Raw genomic sequence first — 16,009 nt, forward strand, 5'->3', positions numbered from 1 at the left:
TCCGACTCTGACTCCGCCGCCATGGTTTTTACTTTCAAGTAATAATGTTCATATGAATTGGTTTTATTTTTATGCTAAAGATTTAATATTTGTAGTTAGTGTTTGGTGGAGAAATTCGGAATCCTTTATATATCTACATAAAGATATGCGCATACGATTTTTATTTATTCATTTATTTTATTTTATTTTATTTATTTATTTATTTTTTTGATAATGAAATTCATTTTTTAAGTTCACATTTTGTTGTTTTTACTTTCTTCTATATCTAATATATAGAAGAAAGTATTGGATTCGTGCAAATTTTCGAATTTCGAATTTTGACGGATTTGAACGTTTTGAGGTGTGCTGAGTCCATTTCGACTATTTTTGGAAAATGTCTGTCTGTCTGTGTGTGTGTGTGTGTATGTGTGTGTGTGTATGTGTGTGTGTGTGTATGTGTGTGTGTGTATGTGTGTGTGTATGTATGTGTGTCGCGTCTGTGTGTGACCAGTTTTTTGTGGCCGCTCTACAGCAAAAACTACCGCATGAAATTGAACGAAATTTGGTACACATATGTGCCCCTATGTGAACTTGTGCCCATTGGTTTTTGGCGCAAATTCCTCCAAGGGGGGTGGAGCAATGGGACGTTTTTTGAGTTACGCGTGCTTGCTATTCCTCAGGAAGTAACTGGCGGAATCAAACAAAATTTGGTCCATATGTTGCACCTAATAGGAGCAGGTGCTGATTCAATTTTGGTGTCAATATCTCAAACGGGGGTTGAGTTATAGAACGTTTTTCGTCGTCAATTGTGACTGCTGTATCTCAAGAAATAACGAACGGAATCAAACAAAATTTTTTTTGACAAGTAGCCCTTAGTGGGTATAAGAGCTGATTTTATTTTGATGTCAACAGCTAAAAAGGGGGTAGCGCAATCGCCCGTTCTTTTTTTCCATTGTGAGTGCCCTATCTCAAGAAGTAATGCTACGTTCTGGTTGAAATTTGGAATATATGTGAATCCATACGTAAACAGGCTTTGGTTCAATTTTGACTCCAATTGCTCCAAGAGGGGTTGATTTTTTTTTTGCGAATAAAAATAGTTTTATTAATGCAACAATAAGAAAGATAAATCATAATAGATTGTCGTCTGCGTATTTCTCGTGATTTTAATTGTATGGAAATGATCAGAAATATTATCTCAATGATTTAAAATTTTTAACTGTTGCCATCTTATGTTTGTCAATAAATAAAATATTTGTAATTAATTCAAGTAAGGCTTTTAAAGTAACTTTCAATTTTCGCTCTTTGTTTTGTTTTTACAATAATTCAGACATTGGGATGGTCGTCAAGTTTTTGCACGTGTAGTTTTGTTTTTGTTAGGAATATTGCTTCCACGTCAAGCATTGGGAGGGATCAGAAAAAGGAAAAATATAGAAGAAAGTTTCGTGATGGCCACAACATACTAGTTTATTTATTGGAAGTACCTTAATTATTTTTGGCAACAGGGGAAAAGCAAACATTTTTTTTTTTTGACATAATGTATTTATTGTAATGAGCTTATTATTTTTCGTTTCTTTTTCACTTTAAAACCAATTTTAAGATTTTTTTAAATGGAAAACAGTACAATAACTGCTTTGTTTAAAAGGTGCTACTGCCCAATTTGTTCGTTTATTCTTCGTTTGTTCAGATGATCGAGGCTTATTTTACTTTTAGAAATCTGGATGAAATATCAAAATTTATGTTTGAAATTATTCCTGATTTTAGCTAATTTTGAGAGTATTAATCATATATTAGAAACTCGATATTCGTATACGGAAAAGTAGGCTCGTTTAGTTCTGGGCTAAATTTTTTGTTGATAACAAAGTTTCAATCATTCAGCCTAGTATCTCTTTTCATCGATTGAAAAGGATAATTTTAGTTAGTTTTAAAAAATCTATAGGTTCCCAAACTTTATCATGGAAAGAAAAATTACAAACCTCTTATAAATTAAGTTAAGAATGTCTGTAAATTAGTCTCAATAAATGATTGATAAAATAACTATCAGTCGTCTGTATCTCTATAGAATACACAAAGCTTGGATGATTTACCTGAATCTGAAAACCCCGAATTTGTATCGTATTAAAATCATTTTAATTAAAAGAGGCTATTCACAGTTCAAATCTATTTACTGAAGCTCTATCTGCGCGCGAGAGTCAGTGACGAAATGTCGGGATTTTAAATGGATTAAATCGTAGATTGATTCATGGAAGAGGTGGCAAGTACTTCAATCTGTGTGTGCGTGTGAATTTGCTCTTGGCCGTTTTAGAGCGCGAGATAAAATGATGTGGACCATTCCATGGCTGTCTCACTTCTCAGAAGATAATTAAACTGCAGTTGCAGTTACAGTTGCATCTGAAGGGCTGGTAATTGCTTTAAATAGATATTTTATCTGCAGAGATGTCGTACTCTATTAGAAATTTTAAAGATACAAAGAGTAAGATGACGGAATAATTGCAAAACCTTACGAATGGAAAGTTTTAAAAGGTTCTATTGGACTACAATTTTCTTTGAAGATTCGAAACAGTTGCGTGTAATTTTTATTGTATATTTATACCATAGGGTGTTTTTATTCCCAGATTTCAAATCAATTTCAATCTATTCTCAAATTTCTCTCCAAAGTGTACTAAAAAATACATTAAGTACTGAGCTAACAGATAAAGAACATATGCAGAGATGTTGCACTCTATTTATCATTTTAAAACTGCAGATGGAAAGATGATGGAATTATTTAAAAATCACTGATGAAATACAGTTGTGAGATTTTATTGAACTATAATTTGTCTTCTACGAAGATTTGAACCATGTGTGGAATTTTTACTGTGTGTGCATACTTTAGGGCGGTTTCTTCACTGTTCCAAAGTATACAAAAACTAAATTTTTCTTAGATTAAAGACAGTTGCTAAAAGAAATAATCTTCCTTTGAAATTTAAATGAAGGGGAAAATATTGCCTTTTGTATAATTAAATAAAACCGACAAGAACGACAACACTAGAAAAAAAATAAAATACTTTTTAAGTTCAATACTTTAACTGTTTTACACTGTAAACAAATTCCGAAACGTCAACGATAATTTCCATGGAACGTTTCAGGATTTTACAGGTTTTCATCCACTTCCTGGAAAAATAAAATATCTTTGTTTAAAAATGACCTGAATCGCTAAAAATTGCATGAATGCACTGTTGAAAAAACATATTTTTAGCTTCCAGTTTAAAACAAGATTAATTGAGCTTAGCGTATTTATTAAGTGTATCGGTTTCAGTTCGATTAAGTCCCGACCAGATTGACTAAGCTCTAAGTAAGAGCCAATAAATTTCTGGATTCCGTGGCTTTACAAGAATTGCAGCCGAATTAGATAATTGATACCTACTTGCAATTCTTTCTTAGCTTTGGCCATGTTCGGAATAATGCTTTTGGAGCTTTCTTAGTAATCAGGAAAGTGTCAAACTGTAAAATGAAACCTACCTTAGTTTTCTTTAAAGTTTTACGAGACGAGACTGGTTTTAACCAGGAAGGTTTCCGAATTCTTCAGAAAAATCCCTGGATAAAAATTAGGATGGTTACTGAATTTTAACAGACAACATTCTTGTGTTTTGCAAGATATGTTCCTTGCAAAAATTGGGCACATTAGTTTCCAGGAACCTTTTGTGCATGTTGTTTTTACACTGTAAAGTGTAGAATAAGCATGCTAATTAACCTAACTAATTAACCCTGCTAACCTGTAGGTTTTTTTTTTTAATTTTTTTTTATTCATGTGCTTTAATTGAATGCAATACTGGTAACTGTTGCTCACCAGAGGATTATTATTATTTTTTTTTGTTCAACATTTTTCCAAAGTGCTTCCTAATTTCGTCGCTTTGATTCTGTAACCTCGGAAACATGTCTTGATAGAGCCCGAACTTAAATTATTTTTGTACTTAGAGGTCAGACGTTAGTCCAAAACAAGCCACAGATCGAAGACAACTAAATGAGTGTTCTCTAATAAAATCATAAATATTTATACCTAATTATTCTAAGTAGCAATTATTGAAGATAATATAAAAAATCAGTAAACAGCTAATATCTTCCCTCAATCTGTTCTCTCAAATGTGTTCCAAACTTTACATTTAACAAGTATCCTGAGCGGGACACAATCAGAACAGATTTGGAGAACGTTTCAATACGCTTTCTTTTAGCCAAATCTTTTTCGAAACGCATTATAGGGTCTATTCAGGCAAACTTTGACACTGTTCCTGAATTAAAGTGTCCCAAACGAGTTTCCAATGTGCACTGGGAATTTACAGAGTATTTTTAGATTCCATTATCCGGTGTGTTGCTAGGCCTAAATCAATACAGTCCACACGGAGCTATTACGTCCCGCCGCTCATTTAAACTATCCCAGGAACCATGATGCAAAGTGAAGGAAATAGTTAACATTGATGCGGATGTGAATATGAAGTGTCACAATCATTTATTCCAACAGGTTGGGTTAGAAATGAGCGGGAATGCATTTCAAGCAGTTTGTGGGAGGATTTCAATAACGTATTGTAAGGCAGGAATTCGAGACCCTGTAGGGTTAATTGAATAACAATATTGGATCATTTCCAGGTTATACATATTGAAACAAGAACGCAGAACATTATGATTGGGATCTCATTACGTTTGAGTGAACATTAGTTTAAGAATTTTGTCTGTTTAATTACGGTTTGTTACTGCTATTTTAATTAATGTATAATATTTCCTACTAACAATTTGTTAATGTGTGTACTTTTGAGTACTAAATAAATATCGATATTTTATTACTTCTTCCTAAAATTTAAAACAGACTAGCTACGTCGCCCGGCTTTGCGCGGTTCACCTCGAAAATAAAAGTTATGTCAAGTGACGTGTGTTCAACAGTCAGGCCTGAACAAAAAAAAAATCGAAAATTATGAGGCAGTTTTCGAAACAAAACAACCATAAAGTAAACATTTTAAATCCCCGGATTACAGGAGAAGCCTTTAAAACAAAACCCAGAATTTTATTTGCTCATATTCGAGAAAAAAAATGGCAACAGATTTTTCGTCTCAATGATTTTCTTTACGCTATAAATTTTAAGCACTGAATAATAATTTGAATGGAGGAAAGCCTTCGAAAAATAGGAATTTTATGTCGAAATCTAAGTGTCATAATAAATAAATTTGAATTGATATATGCACTAATTATTATCGGAGGATTATGTTAAATAGCCAAACACATGAAGACGGGAAGATCCATCCCGAATCCATCGATACCTGGTCCGATGGTAAGTTCACTGTCGTTCAAGAGAAGAAACTTGGACATAGACACATAGGGACATACATATGTACATACATAGATACATACGCTAGGTTTTTAATTGTATAAGATTTATCAGTTCATGCTACTATGGGCATGTTATGGGCAGTAACAGCACGTTTCTCACTTTTTATTTTTTTCTGCATTTTCGTTGTTTATGTAAGTTTGTTTAGTTGTTCAAGCTTGCTTATTTGGTTTCGGTTTGAAAAAAAAAGAAAAACAATTTTCTTCATATATCTCAAACTCATTCCTGCAGATACCGCCGTTTACCTGCCCCCGTATATAGCAAACTTTTCCCCTCTTCTATTTAGAACCACTGTAAATTAAGTCTCTTGTAAAAAAACTATTTAAATATTCAAAGTCTGGTAATTTAAATTTATTTTTGCTTTTATATTCCGTTATTTTAAGAAATATGTATATTTTTAACCTTTAAAAATATACGAAAGTTTTCTCTATACATAAGTTTTATTTTTTCTTGCAAAATTACTAAAAACAAATAAAGTTTTTTGTTTATGATTTAATCTTTTTACTTAATAGGTTTGTATAAAAATATGTCATTAGAATTATGCAATTATTTCTCTTTTTCTATTTATTTTTGAGATTAAAATCAATAAAAGAGACCGATGAACAATTTTGAAAAAAAAAGCATGTCAAAGAAAATATTTTTTGTAAAACCATGGGTTTAACTGACTTTATACTAATCCCCTTGATTATGAAATAATGTATTAATACAATGAGTAAAATAAACCTTAATTAGAACTTTTTTTAAAGTTATTTTCAGCAGAGTATAAACATGGATTTGCAAATCCTCAATCTTTTGTAGGTTTTTCCCCCCTAAAAGCTAGAAAACTGTTTTGATGGTTTTGAAAACTTCAGTGCATTTTAGTATTTCACAATATGGATTTTTTTTTTTTTTTTTTGCTTAAAAGATCTCGAAACGTCAGCTACTCTTCTAATATACTAAATAACAGAAATTAAAAAAAAAAACAAATTCTAGATTTATTGTAAATAACATTTTCATAACGTATGGTTGTAAATAATTTTATTTCACTCTATATAAGGTAAATTCAACTTTCTGCTCTTGAAATATACTCGCATATGTCTAATTAAAAAATAAACTATGTAACTAGTCTGCGCAAAATGCTGACAAAATATTTAAAGTATTTGCTTTCAGCAAATACATATTTAGCCGAATGCCTGAGATTAAAGGCCATACAAATAATGTAAGCTTTCATTCATTAACTTTGTGTACTTACGCTGTCAAAACATATTGGCAATTCCCATAAAATTTCGAAACTATAAATTTATGAGAAACCATAATGAACATTTTCCTTCTATGTTCTAATATGATGCATATAGCTAGAAAATGGAAAGACAAGGAATAAATCTTACGAAATGATGATAGTAAACTGCATATTTTCTTCCAATATTATAGCTTAATTGCGTTTTAAATTATCTTTACTAACAATAAAGCTTAAAGTCTGGATCTCCGTCTGGATGTCTCGATGTCTTTTACATGCATAGCTCCAAGACCCTTCAGCCGATTTTCATGAAATTTGGCACAAAATTAATTCGTAGCATGGGGGTGTGCACTAAGAAGATATTTTTCTAAAATTCGATTTTGTTCTTTTTTATTCCAATTTTAAGGACATCTTTCCGAGCAAATTATCATAACGTGGACGGACAAATTACCATAACGTGGACGAGCAAATTTTCATTACGTGGAACACGGGAGAGCAAATGAACATAGCAAATTTGCGAGAAATTCATCATTAATTATTTGTAAATATACAAGCTACTCAAATGACCTTTAACTTTTCTATTACCGGCAAAGCCGTGCGGGTACCGCTAGTTTGAAAATAAAATAGCTGTGAATGTGTATGTGTGTTTGAATTTTTCTTTTTTCATTTCTTGAAAGAAATCAGTGCTGATAATTTACATGAATTTTATATACTTGCTTATTAATTCTAAAAGTAATGTACTCATAGTGTTTTAACATAATCAATTATTTTGCCTCTTTTGATAAAATTCGTGATGATCTGTGCCAAATATATATTGGGCTAATTTTTTTGAAGTCTGTTATGGTGGGGAAGCCAACATTATGCATCGTCGTTAAAGCCAGGACTGCGGTGTTGGAGGAAAAGTGACTTCGAACGAGACTTGGAATTTTGAACTTCTGACTCCCGACTCATACTCCGACTTTTGTACCCCAAAGTCAGTATGACTCCGACTCCGCAGCCCTGGTTAAACTACAAATGATCAACACAAAAACAGAAAGAAACTTTTTAACAGCCGCTTCATGGTGTATAAATCAAATCATCCCTTTCTTTTAGTGCAAAAAAAAAAAAAAAGACAAAAGCTGGATCAGAGAGTTTTTGACATACATTCGAAGTTTCAAACAATTAAACTAAGATGCTCCTTTGTTTCATAATTTCTTACCAACTGATTGGATACTCGAATGTTTATTTTAAACCCCCCCCCCTAGAATTTAAAGAACTACAACTCGTTCATGCGTCCTGCGCTGTAAAAAAAATTCCGAAACTTCACTCATTATTTCGTAAAACATTTCGAAATTTCACACGTTTTCATCAATGTTCTGTGAAAATCAATAATATTTTTAAAAAAATTTTTGGAATTGCTATAACTTGCATAAATTCAGATATCTCCCTATGGTAAAAAATATTTTTCGGAATTAGATGAAGAAGTGGCTACATTGTGGCTATAAAACGCAGAGGATTTGCGACAATTTTTGAGTTCTGAATAAAACACGTACAACACTGTAAAAACGATTCAGAAACGTTCTTGGAAATTAATTGGGGGGGGGGGGGGGATAATGTGTCCAATTTCTGTCAGTAACATATCTTGCAAAAACCAGGAACGTTTTCCACTCAAAATCGGTAACCTTCCTGAAATTAGCCTTGAATCTTTCTGAAGAGTATGGAAATATCACCGGTTAAAGCCAGTCTGAAGCCTCAAGAGAAATTCGGTGGGTTTAATATTCTTAATTAGAACCTTCCACCAGAACTTCTAAGAAAGCTCCAGAAGCATCGATGCAACCGTGGTCATAGATAAGGCAGAATTACAAGTAAGATCCAAGCTTCACCCTTGCCTGCAATGCTGCATCTATCCAGAGACTTATTCGCTCAACCTCGACGGGCCGTAACCGAACAAATGATAAATACTCAGTCAGTCTTAATAAATACTCAGTCAGTCTTTAAACTGGTAGCTAAAAATTATTTGTTCACCGGTGAGGAGTGTTCAATTGCGTAAGTTGAAGCAATTCAGGAAACGTTTTTGTAAATATACTTGACTTTGCGCGGAAATATGTGAAATCCCGCAACGTTCCACGAAAATAATCAGTAACATTTCGGATTTTTTTTACAGTGAAAGTAAGATGTAAATAAGGCTTCTACCTTTTGCACTACTTAACTCCAAATTTAAACTTTCTACTAACAATTCTTAGAATCTTCATTGAGACTTCTAGAAACTTTTTTTTTTCATTAAAAAAAAAAAAGAACACGGACAAAGCGTCTCGGGATTTATTACAACCACCATCAAAAAAAAAAAAAAAAGAAAAAAAAAATTTAGAAAGTTAATCAACTATTTCTACTACGTATATCCCGTCTCTGAAAAGTATCAATAATTCTGTAAAGTATGTTTTTGTATTAGTAACTAGTGGTACCCGCACGGCTTTGCCCGTAATAGAAAATTAAAAGGTCTTTTGGTTCGCCTGTATATTTACAAATAATGTATGGTGAATTTTGTCGCCAATTGGTTTGTGCCCATGTTACGGTTCCACATTATGATAATTGCGTAATTTACTCGTCCGTCTTATGATAATTTTGTTCTTAAAATTAGAATAGAAAAAGAATCTCATCAAATTTTCGAAAAATTGTTTCGAGGTGCACACCCCCATGCTACAAACTAACTTTGTGCCAAATTTCATGAAAATCGGTCGAACGGTCTAGGAGCTATGCGCATCACAGAGATCCTGACAGAGAGACTCTCCGCTTAATTATTAGTAACTAGCGACACCCGCACGGCTTTGCCTGTAGTAGAAAATCAAAAGGTCATTTGGTTCGCCTGTATATTTACAAATAATGGATGATGAATTTCTCGCCAATTGGCTATGTTCATTCGCTCTTCCCATGTTACGGTACTTCGTAATTTACTCGTCCATCTTATGATAATTTTGCTACGGAAAATGTTCTTAAAATTGAAATTGAAAGAGAACAAAATCGAATTTTCGAAAAATCGCTTCAAGGTGCACACCCCCATGATACAAACTAACTTTGTACCAAATTTCACGAAAATCGGCCGAACGTTCTAGGCGCTATGCGTGTCACAGAAATCCAGATAGACTTTCAGCTTTATTATTAGTAGAGATAGAGAAGATATGTAATGCGGATGACTTACGCATATAAACCTTTTAGTGCGTATTTTTATTCTTCCTATTTTTAACAAACATTTTTACATTCCATATTCCTCAGCATTTCTCAGTTTCTCTTTAAGCTTTTGTATACAACTTTTCCGCAAAAAAAATTTTGAAATAAGCAGTAATGTTTCTGTTTAAGAGTTCTTTGTTTTAATAAATTTAAAATATTAACACACATTATTATGCTTAAACATATATTCAATTCTTCTGTATTCTTTCTTCTCTTTGTGTCTTAAAACCAATTTTTAATTTTCCATCGTCACAGGAAAGTGCCAAATCGTTTCGTAATCTAAAATGCGTTGAAAAAATTCGATTGGACATTTTCTCAGGTGTCAATTAACGGCATCGCTTGTTTGGCATATTAGACACTTGCTGACAGTAAATAGAAGAGGATATATTTTTCTCATGTCCTATGCGTTGTCTTCTTAAACTGAGATCCCAACAAAATTGCATTTTTCTCACCTGAAGAATAAATTGAGTTGAACTTCTTTCTTAAATGTGCGACGACATTTTTATAAAAGTATTTCTAATTGTCGCTTAAATGTAACGAGTATTTTAAACTTTAATAAAAGTTGCAAATCATTTTTTTCAAATGAACTTTTGTTTCTATTTTGAATGTTTGTATATGTGTATTGCACATTTTTGTAAGATATCAGATTTTTCCCGTTAATAGACTTGTTTAGGTCTTTAACTAAATAAAAACAACTGATCGTCCAAAAACAGAAATAGTGTACACTAAATTACTCTTTAAATGTTCTGACAGCTACAACTTCAAATCCCCTTATAGGTTACAACCCTGTTTTTCAAAGATTTTTCTTCATATATTGCATACTCTTGACTGGTGAAAAAAAATCTTTGTTGGTAAGACTTTTTAAATTTTCTCCACCCCTGTTAATGAACTATAATATTTTTAAAGTTAGAAGATTTACGCTAACGAGATCACAGCACGTTATCAAAAATCTTGGTGCATCACTCGTTGAAAACAGTGTATTAATCTACAATAATTGAGCCAAAAAAAGGTCAGAAACCATTAAAAGCTCAGCTGAGTTATTAGATAGTTAGCTAAAATAATACTTTGAAAAAATAACACTAAAGGTCCCATTAAAATGTTAAATAATGAACCAACTCCATTATTTATCGCCATTCTCACCAAGAGACAAAATGATAGTATTATAGTTACTTATATTCGAATAGCATTGTGGATATGACGTAAGCGTAATTTCCCATGCCAAAGTTTGGAAGCTGGTTTTTTTTATCAAGTTTCTGGAAGTTCTTGAAGAAATTTATATTTTTTATGTAAAAAAATTGGGCTGAATGCTCGGTAAATGTAGCATAAAAATCAACCTTTTGTTATGATTACGGGATTTGCTTGATGAAATTAAAAAGAATCTTTTGACTGAAAACTACTAATGCAATGGCAATAAAAATAGAGACATCAGGTGTTGGACAAAGTGGGATCAAAAAGCTGTCTTCTTGACCTCTCAAAAAAAAAAAAAAAAAATCTTTTTAAGATCCTTACTGTGGATAAGCCATTATCTAATCACAGCCAGAAGTCCTTTAACTTAAAAAAAAAGATGTTCTTACCATATTTTTAATATATTTAAAATGTATCGAACGAATGTTTTAGAAAGTGCGTTTTATAAACAATTTAGAATTTTTATAATAGTTACTGATACACTCACTGACCAATGAATTAGAAACACAAGATCAATATTTTTTGTACCACTTTTTGCACGGATAACTGCTGTGACTCGTTTGTCATCGAGTTCACAAGCTTCTGGAGTGTATTTCTAACCAGAGAAGACCATGCATTGGATATCCAGCTCCTTAGATCTGGTAAATTAGAAAGAGGAGTCCTGTCGGATGCATCTTTCCACCATATCCCACACTTTTTCTATGGGGTTTAGATCCGGGCAATGCGATGGCCAGGGAGTGTGCTGGAAGTCAAACTGATGCTCAGCGAACCAATTTTCAACACTTCTGACATGATTGTACACTGTAAAAAAATTCCGAAATGTTACTGAGTATTTCCGTGCTATGTTTCGGGATTTCAATGTTTTTTATCCACTTACAGGAAAAATCAAGTATCATTGTCAAAACGTTTCCTGAATTGCTACAAGTTGCACAAATGCGGACTTCTCGCTGTTGTGAAAAATATTTTTAGCTCCCAGTTTAAAGATTAACTGAGCGTATTTATAAAGTGTATTGGCTTCAGCTAGCTTCTGGTCAGTTGAGACTGCTAAGGCATCCAACGGATGTGAATAAGTCCATGGACTGTGTAGCTTTGCAAGTGAGTAAAATTCTTGAGACTTACTTACTTGCAAATTTTTCTTAGCTTTAGCCATGCTTGCAATACTGCTTTTAGAGCTTTCCTGGAAACGCAGGAAAATGCCAAGCTATTATGTCATACCTACCTAAGCTCACTGAAGTTCTAGAGACACGACTGGCTTTGAACGGGAATATTTCAGGATAATTTCAGGATGGTTACTGATTTTTAGCGGAAAACGTTCCTGGTTTTGGTAAGATGTGTTACTGTAAGAAGTTGGGCACTTCAGCTGCCCATTATTTTTCAGGAACGTTTCTGAATCGTTTTTACAGTGTAGTTGCATTATTGTCCATGAAATATCCGTTGTCAACAGGATAAAATTGCAACATTGTAGGGGCATTTGATCCGCACATTATTACTAGGTATCGCATGGCTGTTTGTTTACCCTCGAGGAACACCGAGGCACCACTTCCATTCCAGCAGAACCTGCTCTATATCATGATACTCCCTCTACACCCTTGCACAGTGAGAGTAAGGCGAGAAGTTTCTCTCAAAGGAACACCAGGGCACCACTTCCATTCCCAGAAGAACATGCTCTATATCATGATACTCCCTCTACACCCTTGCACAGTGAGAGTAAGGCGAGAAGTTTCTCTCAAAGGAACACCAGGGCACCACTTCCATTCCAGCAGAACATGCTCTATATCATGATACTCCCTCTACACCCTTGCACAGTGAGAGTAAGGCGAGAAGTTTCTCTCAAAGGAACACCGGGCACCACTTCCATTCCAGCAGAACATGCTCTATATCATGATACTCCCTCTACATCCTTGCACAGTGAGAGTAAGGCGAGAAGTTTCTCTCAAAGGATCACCGGGCACCACTTCCATTCCAGCAGAACATGCTCTATATCATGATACTCCCTCTACATCCTTGCACAGTGAGAGTAAGGCGAGAAGTTTCTCTCAAAGGAACATCAGGGCACCACTTCCATTCCAGCAGAACATGCTCTATTTCATGATACTCCCTCTTCACCCTTGCACAGTGAGAGTAAGGCGAAAAGTTTCTCTCAAAGGAACACCAGGGCACCACTTTTTAATAAACTGGTGCCCTATTCTCTTCTATGTGATTCTGCTCTATTCTCTTCATGAATAGAGCAGAACATGCTCTATTTCATGATACTCCCTCTACACCCTTCCACAGTGAGAGTAAGGCGAGAAGTTTCTCTCAAAGATTTCTAATTCATTAACCAGTGAGTAATACGGATATTGTCTCCTCAGAGCAACAGTAGGATATCTTAGTGTTTTTTCTGGGATAAGAGGTATTAGTGTTGCTCTGATGCGACGATGTAATAAATAATCAGTATTTACAAGCGATCAAACACTATCATGAATTTTGTTTTATAAATTATAAAGTTAAATTTAATCTTCCCATGATCGTAATCGACTAAACCAACTAACCCGATTATTTTATTTTCCTTTAAACAAAAAATAAAACACTTTACTTGCAATAGTTTAGTTTAATTTTATAATTGCATGCTAATAGAACTTTTCCTTAAACTACTTACTCTAAATACTTTATTTTTATTTTATTTTATTTATTTATTTTTGTAGTAATTGCATGCAAAATTTTCAGCTGTGCGGGGGAAAATGATATATTATTAAGAAAGACGGGCAAGAAAAAAAATCATGCATCAATTTAATTTATAGAAGAACTTAATATTATTTGCTCTAATTGCTTTTTAATTTAATTCTTACATATATTATTATATAATTTAGAATAAACTCACCAAAAGAAATTAATGCATAAAATAATGTTATCATTGAAGCGGGTATTTTCTAAACATTAATAATCCTCTTCAATTATTTAAGTGAAATCTCATCTGGTATTTATGCGTTCCAATTTATTAATTAATAAACGCACAGATAACTAGTTTTTTTTCCTAAACCGTAACGGAGATCTTCTTTCTTTCACGTTTTTTTTAATTACTTAAATTTGATTGCATATTAATTCCTCATTTTTTATTGTAAAAAGAAAATAAAATCATGTTTTTGAGATTATAAACAATACCACAGTAAAAATTTCATTATTAACATTATTTATCTCCTGATTTGATGGAAGTTTAAAGCCAAAGAATATATTTTAAAGTGTTTTTAAAAATTAATGCATTTTAAGAGTCACAGATTAGATGACTCGTACCTTTTAAAAACACTGAAAATTTATTTACGGTAAATTACAAGAAAGTCTTTAACAATTGCTAAAGTATCCATAGCAATTAGACAAGTATCACAAAAAATCATGCAAAGAAGACTTGATCATTTTACCAACTTTGAGTTTCTCTTTCAAAACCAGAAAATTGCTCTTTAAAGTATGACGGGTGAAAATGGCTTCTATATTTGAACGAAGCAATTGTCTATTTGGAGCTATTTTGATGGCTTAAAATTTAACTCTAACTCCAGTGGGTTGACCCTGAACTTCATGAGATAGCTTTCATTGTTGACCATTTTTTTGTTTCTTCATTCTCCCAAAATTACAGGTTTACTAGTAAAACAATTACGTTACGGCTCTAGTTCAGCCTTGTCAAAATAAAACATTTCCCTGCACGTCAAACATTACCAAAAATATTATAAAATCATCATGCTATGGTGCGAGTTTCATTGTTGATGACGTCAGAGCGTTACCCGATCAGTGAAATCGCTATCACATATATATATATATATATATATATGCGGATATTTTATACACAAATTTTAAAAACGGCGTAACATTTTTTTCTGGGAAAAGACTGTTCTAAATATATAACGTGAGACTGTTTAGTTTCATCAAATTAAATAAAAGTTAGAAGCTCCATTAAAAAAGAGATATCAATTTTCCGCTTTCTCCTCTACTGTAAGTCATATTTTACGTTAAAATCATTAATTAGTGTAATACTACAACAAGTACTGATGACGAATCCATCACAGGAGAACAGGATCGAAATAAGTGTGAATTTTAGGGACATGACGATAATTACGATCTTGACGAGGTCACCAAACTTTGTTAAATATGGTTTTTTTTTCCAAGTTGTATACGCAAAGCCAAATCATCTTACAATTTTTTCTTTTTCTTCAAAATATTAGTTTTAGATCAAAGAAATTGCGAATCTTAGCTATTGAAATCGTGCTCCAATATGCTCCCGTCTTTTGATAATGTGTGGTTTTCTAGTTAATGATAAATGCAGTTTATTTGCGAAAATAGTTTTACATGTAGCAGCCGTTAGTAAGAACATTAATTAAATTTAGCAAATTAAGTTCTTTGTTGTACTAAGTCAAAGAAAAATGAAATCCTTCGAGTCAAAGATTCATACACTACCTTCAGAAAAGAAATTTTTAGACGGTATACACTGTTAAAAAATTTCCGGAAAATTTACGGTAATTGTTACTGGCATCCATGCTGCCAGTAACTATTACCGTAAAAATAAAATGTTACTGTAAAATTTTACGGTTTCCTCGGTAGGCCACAGCAACCAGTTGGCGCTGGGATCGCTTATTTCTGCGGTATAAATTACCGTAAAAATAAGCGATGCGTTTGCGATGCAATTTTACAGTAACAATTACCAGAAAATCTTCCTGAATTTTTAACAGTGTAGTACGCTATAAAAAGATCGAGAAAACAGCTCTGTGAATTTTGTTTTCAGTTCATAACTTTTAAATAATTTAAAAAAAAATACGAAACACAATATGTGTCAAAATTCATCCCAAATCATTCCTTTCAGCGTTTCAGCTTTATGAAGTAGTTTAAGCAACATTTAAAGTATTGACTTTACAAAATAAAATACTAGAAAAAGCATTCCAAATGAAGAGAATGCTCGCATGTCAAGAAAACTGTAGTAAAGGATTTTAATCACCTTCAACAGACTCAATAACGAATAAAAGACAAATGTGCCAAAATCCAACGAAAAGACAAATCGGATTTTTTGATGATATGTCAAAATCTTTTCAAACATTTTTAAGGAATATAAA

This window comes from Uloborus diversus, chromosome 8, assembly GCF_026930045.1.
Source record: "Uloborus diversus isolate 005 chromosome 8, Udiv.v.3.1, whole genome shotgun sequence".
Classification (NCBI taxonomy): Eukaryota; Metazoa; Arthropoda; class Arachnida; order Araneae; family Uloboridae; genus Uloborus; species Uloborus diversus.